The sequence below is a fragment of the Nomascus leucogenys genome, chromosome 10, assembly GCF_006542625.1.
Source record: "Nomascus leucogenys isolate Asia chromosome 10, Asia_NLE_v1, whole genome shotgun sequence".
Taxonomy (NCBI): domain Eukaryota; kingdom Metazoa; phylum Chordata; class Mammalia; order Primates; family Hylobatidae; genus Nomascus; species Nomascus leucogenys.
The window spans coordinates 99,518,513-99,526,637 of NC_044390.1; positions in this window are offsets into that span (position 1 = coordinate 99,518,513).

Sequence of the window (8,125 nt, forward strand, 5' to 3'; positions counted from 1 at the left end):
TCACAATGATCCCGTCCCACCATCTGGCTGCCAAGATGAGAGGCCGGATCTGCCAAGTCCTGGCAGGGGTGTGGAAGCATCCCCTGGAGGGACGGAACCCTTGTCCACTGCCCCCTGCCCAAGAGAGAAGGGGTGAGGCGGCCCTTAGGGAGAGCAGCTGGAGCCGGGGAAGGGCTGGGAAGTCCTCACCCAGGTCCATGGGGGCAGGTCCAAGGCTGCGCACAGAGGCGCCATCATGGACCCCTTCTCTGCAGGCTGCCTGCAGTTCTGGGAGTCAAGCACAGGAAGCCCTGCCCAGGGAAGGTGCGACAGGAGATCCAGCCCCTCCACCAAAGCCTGCCTGGAGAGATAGGAGGGCCTGTTTCTGATCTTTTTTCTGATTTACACAAAGGCACTATGTGGGCCGGCAGGAACCCGGGGTCCCTTCCTGGAGAGGGCGTGGGCAGCTCGTGGACCCGGGGTCCCTCCCTGGAGAGGGCGTGGGCAGCTCGTGGACCCGGGGTCCCTCCCTGGAGAGGGCGTGGGCAGCTCGTGGACCCGGGGTCCCTCCCTGGAGAGGGCGTGGGCAGCTCGTGGACCCGGGGTCCCTCCCTGGAGAGGGCGTGGGCAGCTCGTGGACCCGGGGTCCCTCCCTGGAGAGGGCGTGGGCAGCTCGTGGTGGACGCGCACTGGTTCCGTCAGGGCGGGCATCATTTGCTGCAGGAACAAACAGCCCCAAAACGGAGCCACTCGCAGCCACACAGGCTCACTCCTCACCCACGTTAAGATTTACGGGGCTCTGGTCCACTTCATCCCCTGCCTCCAGGCCCCAGGCCTGGGCGGCCTCCCTCTCACCGTGCCTGTGTGTGTTTGCCCGTCCTCACGGGGCCCCGTGTACCTCCCTGATTCCCAGGTGGGCGTCCAGTAGAGGCCGGTCAGGGCAAGAAGTGCCCGACCCTCAGGGTCCTCCTCAGAGTCGCTGGGGGATCACTTAGGAGCCTCCGGAAACAACACTGTCTTTGCACTGGAGTTTTCAAAACACGACTGCCCTTCCCCTCCCTCCAAGGTGACCCCGCCCCCTCCCTCCAAGGTGACCCGCCCCTCCCTCCGTGGTGACCCCGCCCCCTCCCTCCAAGGTAACCCCGCCCCTCTCTCCGTGGTGACCCCGCCCCCTCCCTCCGCGGTGACCCCGCCCCTCCCTCCAAGGTGACCCCGCCCCTCCCTCCGTATGACCCCGCCCCCTCCCTCCAAGGTGACCCCGCCCCTCTCTCCGTGGTGACCCCGCCCCCTCCCTCCGCGGTGACCCCGCCCCTTCCTCCGCGGTGACCCCGCCCCCTCCCTCCGCGGTGACCCTTCCCCTCCCTCCGCGGTGACCCCGCCCCTCCCTCCGCGGTGACCCCTCCCCCTCCCCCCGCGGTGACCCTTAGAAGCTCTGAATGGCGCTGATGTGTGTTCTTAGGAATATGTTCTCAACCTTCAAAGTTCAAAAGGCTCACGTGATGGTGTCTATGCAACGTGTGCGCATCCATGAGGACGCGGTATCTGCATCCGGGTGGCCAGCGTGTCCCTCTAGAAACGAACAGGACCCTCCCGTCCTCCATGGCGATGTGGCCCAGGCACACCCTGATCAGCACTGCAGGCCCTGGCATCTGAGCAGCCATCCCTGCAGGAAGCCCCTGAGGCTTGGGGTGGCCATTGCCGCCACGTGGTCCTGCCAGCCTCGCTGCGGGTCTCCTGCCTGCAGCTTCGGCCTGTCCATCACACTCAGCTACCGTGCGGGTCTCTTCAGGGCACCACAACAAACAACACAGGCCAGCGGCTCAAATCACATGCACCCATCACCCACCCCGGAGGCTGGAGCACCCGTCGCCCACCCCGGAGACTGAAGCACCCGTCACCCACCCTGGAGGCTGGAGCATCTGTCATCCATCCTGGAGGCTGGAAGTCTCCACCCCGAGGCTGGCAGGGCGGGTTCATCCTGTGCCTCCCTCCTTGGCCGGCAGTCGGTGTCTCTGTGCATTCACCTGGTGGCCCCCTGTGCCTGTCTGCATCCTTACCTCTTCCTTGTCCTTCACGGGCCGGTCATCACGAGCCAGTTATCACAGGCCGGTCACCATGGGCGGTCATCACGGGCGGTCATCACGGCCGGTCATCACGGCCGGTCATCACGGGCAGTCGTCACTCTCAAAGCCGGTCTCCGGGGGCTTTTCCTCCCCTATCTCCTCTTCGTGATGTGTCCCCCATGGGACTGGATCAGAGTCCAGCCCAACAACCTCGTTTTACCTTGATGCCCTCGTTAAAGACCCCTTTATGCAGTCACATCCTGAGGTCGTGGGGGCAGGACTTCGGCATGTGGATTTGTGGGGGACACAGCCCAGCCATCACAGCTCCCAAGCCCACGTCTCCTCGGAGCCCCTGGTGGTCCCCCAGGAGTCCCCTCACCCACGTGCTCAGAACTGAACTGGGGACTTCCGGTCCATGTCCGGCAGAACCTGACTCCATCGCAGTCTCCAATGCCCATGCCGGAGACCCCACGGCCCTCATCCTGCGATCCCGAACCTCACGGCTGCCGCCCGCCTCACGGACCGTGCAGCCTCCAACCCCACAAATCTTCCTGAAGAGGTCTTCAGACCCGCAGCTACGCAGAGCAGGCTGTCCCCGCGCCCCGCGCCCTGGCAGGAGCCCCCGGAGGCTAGGACGGCTGGAGTGCCCCCAGCTTCCATCACTGTGTCCAGTTCTCCCCAGCCCGCCCTCTCCTTCCTCAGACATATTTTCCCCATGACACCCGGCCTGTTGGAAACAACCCAGCCCCGAGCTCCCCTCAGTGCTTCCGGCCCCTCATGGGGTGCAGCTTCCCCACTGGTCCCCAGGCTGGGCCGCACCCCTCCCACCACCAGCCCCCACGCTGGGCCGCACCCCTCCCACCGCTGTCCCGGCCGCACCTTCCTCCTCCTTCCAGGTGGCTCCCGGCTCTAGGCCTCCCCGGCTCTAGGCCTCCCTGCAGGGCCCCCTCACCCCGAGTGCCTCCTCCAGGGGAAGCCCTGGAACGCACAGATCAGATCGGCTCCTGCCCCTGAGCTTCCCTCCCCAGCCCTGCTGCAGCTGCTGCGGTTTGCTTGGGTGGGGCTTGTGCCCCGGGTCAGCATCCACCCCCTGCACGCTGCAGAGGCTCTCCAAGTCCCTGCAAAACCAAGGGCCAGTTCCCAGCCTGACCACACTGCAGCTGTCACACAGCCTGGTGAAGCAGTGACGTTCGGGCTGATTGTGGTGGCTCCTCCCAGGTTGGGAGCCTGAAAGTGCCCTCCCATCCCCCGCCCCTCCCCCACCACAGCTGAGGCACTAGGAGGTCCTTCCCAGTCATGATCACCAAGATGCATCCCCACTGTCTTCTCACCCCACCTGCATCTCTCTCCCCTGCCTCCTCAGTGGGCTAGCCTGGGCTCCTCCCAGGGTCAGTGGGCTAGCCTGGGTGTGTCCTCTTGGGATCAGTGGGCTAGCCTGGGTGTGTCCTCTTGGGATCAGTGGGCTAGCCTGGGTGTGTCCTCTTGGGATCAGTGTCTGGAGTTGGGCTTGTGATAGGCTCACAATCACTTCCATCCCTTCTGTAAAGCACCACAGCTGGCCGGGCCCTGAGGTGGGGGTGAGAGAGGCCACCACCCCCAGCACTCTCCTGCCCCGCAGCCTGAGGATCCACCCGGGCCGTGCACCTGGAGGGCCCTGGGCTCCATCCACGACACTTGGTGCTCAGCTGGGGGCTGATTCTTGAGCTCTGGCCCTCGGGATTCCCCTTCTTGATACACCTTTTCCTCTTTCCTGACTGCACAACCCCACACAAGTCAGGGCATTCTGAGTTGTGACAGAAAGGGCAACAAAAGTGGTTGAAGCCAAAGGAGAAATTAGTGACTCACATAACCAGGAAGTCCTGGAGTGGGTGGCTTCAGGTCTAGCTGGATCCAGGGGCTCAAAGGATGTCATGGGGGCCTTGCTTCTGTCTCCCTCTCACCTTCATTCTTGGAGTCAGCTCCACTCTCAGACCAGCTCACCCTTCCCGCACGATGCCCACAGGGGCCCGGTTCCTATCCTCCCAGGAAACATTCTCCCCAGGAGCCTCCAGGAGGAACCTCCCGGCCCACACCTTGATCTGGGCCTCATGAGCACCGTCTAGAGGCCGCCCCAGTTGAGGTATCCCACAAACCAGGCCGCTCCCCTCAAGGTATCCCACGCACCAGCTTCTCTGCTGGGAACCGTTTTCTTCACACCACTCACGTGAGCAGCTCCCTGTGCACCAGGCGATGTTCCAGCCGTGGGGGTCAGCAGTGAAGGGACAGAGTCCCCGGGGCTCACGGTGTAGTGCGGGCAGCACTAAACCAGTGAAGCCACCATCGGTCCTGTGGGCACCAGCATGGGGCAAGGTGACCTGGTGCTGCCCTGAGGGGCCTGGCCACGCCCCTCCTAGAAGGCATGAGCGGAAGCTACCAGCAAGGAGAGAACACAGGCAGAGGCCCCGAGGCAGGAGCCGCTCTGAGGCAGGGATGCAGGGTGGGCAGGGGTGGAGAGAGTGCCCAGAGTTGGTGTGGGGGGGGGTCTCAGGTCTTAGGCCGCACTGGGAGTCGGCATGTGCTTCTGAGGATGCCCGTCTATCCGTGCAGGCCACAGGGCGCCATCCAGCCCAGCAGGAGCAATGCTCTCAGAAGGGAACCTGCGTTGTGTGACTCACAACCTCCCAGACCTGCCTTAGGAATGAAATTCAGACCTCCAAACTGACGAGACCACAGGAGGCCAGAGTGGGCCAGAGTGGACTGTAGGAGGCAGGAGTGGGCCGCAGGAGGCCGGAGTGGGCCGCAGGAGGCCGGAGTGGGCCGCAGGAGGCTGAAGTGGACCCTTCCTTGTGTCACCTGCACAGCGGGCTGCTCTTCTCGCCCACGCTCCTGATGCGGGGGTTGCAGCCGCCTGTCGCTGGAACACCATCTCCCTTCCTGCAGCTGCCATAATGAACCACCATAGACTGGGCTGTTTAAAACCACACACTTACCTTCTCACAGCCTGAAGTCCCAGAGGGGCTCCCGGGGCTGATGTGGAGGTGTGGGCAGGCTGGGTTCCTCTGCAGGCTGGGTTCCTCTGCAGGCTGTGGGAGGGTCCCACCCTTTAATCTTCCAGCGTCCGGATGGTGCCGAGCCTCCCACAGGGACGCTTGTGAACGTGTCCAGGGCTGCCTGGACCATGCAGGACTCCGTCACCATCTCAAGATCCTCAGTTCAACCACATCCACCAAGTCTCCTCACCACGGAAGGTGCTACATCCCAGGCTCCCGGGACCGGGCATGGAGCTCCTGGAGCCTAAGGCTGGTCCCCACAGCCTCAGTGTCCTCCCTCAATGCCCTGAACAGGCTGGTGAGGGGTCAGGCCTGCACCTCCGGCTGTGGCTCTCAGCTCTGCCTCACTTCCCAAACAGCCAGGAACAAGTCCTGTTGGAAACACTCCCCTACTGCCCCCCAAGTGAGCCCCCGTGCTGGTCAGGTACAGGCCACCCCTGCCTCTCCCTGGGCCCTGTAGCAGCCTCCTTGGCCCCTCAGCACTTCTGCTCTTGTCCCTTGGCCCACGGTCTACAGCGCAGTGCAGGAACCCTTCTAAATACAAGTCAGATGTCGGCACTCTCGCCCCAAACTCGGACTGGAGAAATGGAGAGGAAAGGGCTCCAAGGGCCGTCCTGGGAGGATGTGTGGGCTGCACACTGCACGACGCTAGGAGTGCATGGCGGGAGTACGGAGGTGGGGAGCTCAGCTTGGCCCGTCGCCTCACCCCTGACCTCGCCAGAGGATTGAACTCTGCAGGTGCAGCCCCCACCAGGGTCGCGGGCGGCCCTCACAGCCCCCCGCCAGGGTCACGGGCGGCCCTCACAGAGCCTCTGGGAGAGCCACAGGGATGCCTGGGCTGCCTCGGCACCTCCACCTCACGCACCCCAGAACACACGCCCGTGTCTCGCTGCGCTCCGAAGCTCACACTTGCTGAAAAAATAAGGCTCCGAGTGTGGCAGCAGGGGGCCACCTTCCAGACCTTTCTCCGCACTTTCGGACACTCCTAGGGACCCTCAGGAAAGGCACAGCACCATCCGCCGGGGCTCCTCCCGCTCACACGAGCGGCTGCACCCCTCCTGCTGCATGGCCTCTTCCCTCTGCAAGGTCACCTCCAGAGCGACCTCGTGCCTTTGCCGCAGCAGCGTTTGCACTCAAGGACGCTGCCGCAGCCAGCCTTTTCCGTAACAAAGGCCACGGGGACTCTTTCTAACGTTCTATCGCAGACGGGGCTCTGGGGAGCTGTTCTCTCCCCGGGTTTCTAATGAAACTCCCGGCTCTCAGCCGGGAGTGTCCCGTGTCCTCCAGGAAAGACACTGGCTCCAGGGCCCATCCCCCCCGGAGCTGCTGCATCCGACACGCTGGTCGGCTTCTGTGGGTGAGGTTTGGGTTCGTGGAATCTTCGAAGGACTGATTATGCATATTCAGGAAAGAGAAACTTCCAGACCGTCCACGAGGCCCTAGGCCCCTGTCATTTCCTCCTGGTAGCCCTGCCACCCCCGCCCTGGGGCACGGTGCATGTCTGGGCCGGCTGTCCACACCCTGTGTGCCCCAGGCTTCCCTGCAGCTGGGCTTCCAGGTGACCTGCCAACTGGAAGGGAAGCCGTTCTGGCCTCCACACCAGTGAGATTGCACCCCCAGGGACCCAACGGCCCCCTCCCATCAGCAGCCCTGGTCCCTGCACACCGCGGGCCTCCATGAGGCTGTCCTGCTGGGCTCTTATCTGTGTGGGGTAGAAGCTCCCCTTCTTGGGAGCACCTGTGGTCGTTTCCCAGGCTCCAAAACAAAGTACAGCAGAAGGCTGGGTCGGGTGGCTCACGCCTGTAATCCTAACACTTTGAGAGGCTAAGGCGGGCGGATCACTTGAGATCACGAGTTCAAGACCAGCCTTATCAACATGGTGAAACTCCGTCTCTTCTAAAAATACAAAAATTAACTGGGCATGGTGGTGAGCACCTGTAAACCCAGCCTCTCGGGAGGCTGAGGCAGGAGAATCGCTTGAACCCTGGAGGCAGAGGTTGTGGTGAGCCGAGAGCACGACACTGCACTCCAGCCTGGGTGACAGAGTAAGACGCCGTCAAAAAAAAAAAAAAAAAGTACAGCTTGAAGCACAGAAATGTCTTCCCTTGAGGTTTAGAGATCCGATGTCCAGAACCAGTGTCAGCAGAGCCATGCTGCCTCGGGAGGCTCCAGGGGAGGACCCGTGTCTCCTCCCATTCCTAGTGGTGTTGGCCTTCCTGGCTGTGTGGATGCATCACTGCAGCCTCTGCTCCTGTCCCCACACGCCGTCTCCCCTAGGCCTGTGTCTCTTTTCACAAGGGGACCAGTGTTTGGATGTAGAGCCCAGCCAAATCTGGGAACTTCATTGTAACATCTGCAATTACATCTGCAAAGACCCAATTTCCAAATAGGGTTACATTCTGGGGTTCTGGGGTTCTGGGGGTTGGGACTCCAGTGAGTGATACTGAGGACACAAGGTAACCCATAACACCGCCTCCTCACTTCCTTCACCTCCAGCACATCGGTGTTAGTCAGGGGTCTCCAGAGAGACAGAGCCAACATGACAGAGAGAGACGTGAGCGGGGTCTGTTAGGGGAACCAGATGATGGAGGCTGGGAAGTCCCACAACAGGCTGTCTGCAGGCTGGACAATGCCGGATGCCGGTAGCATGGCTCAGTCCAAGTCAGAAGGCTTCAGAACCCGGGAAGCTGATGGTGCGACTCAGCCCGAGGCCAGAGGCTTGAGACCCGGGGCTGCCAGTGCAAGTCCTGGAGCCCAAAGGCTGCGGCGCCTGGAGTTCTGTCCGAGGGCAGGAGAGGAAGCGTGCACCCCAGCTGCCGCGGGGAGAGACACATTCCCCTTTTCTGTTTCTGTTGTCTCCGGATCCCAGCTGGAAGGTGCCACCCACAGTGAGGGCAGGTCATCTTCACCTCTGCCACTCGGACACACACTACAGTCTCCTCTGGAAACACCTGCACAGAGGCAGCCACAAATCACGCTCTGCAGGTCACCAGGAGCTCCCCAGCCAGTCCTGTTGGCCCTGAAAGCGTCCCAGCCCCCTCGTGTCCAGTCCCG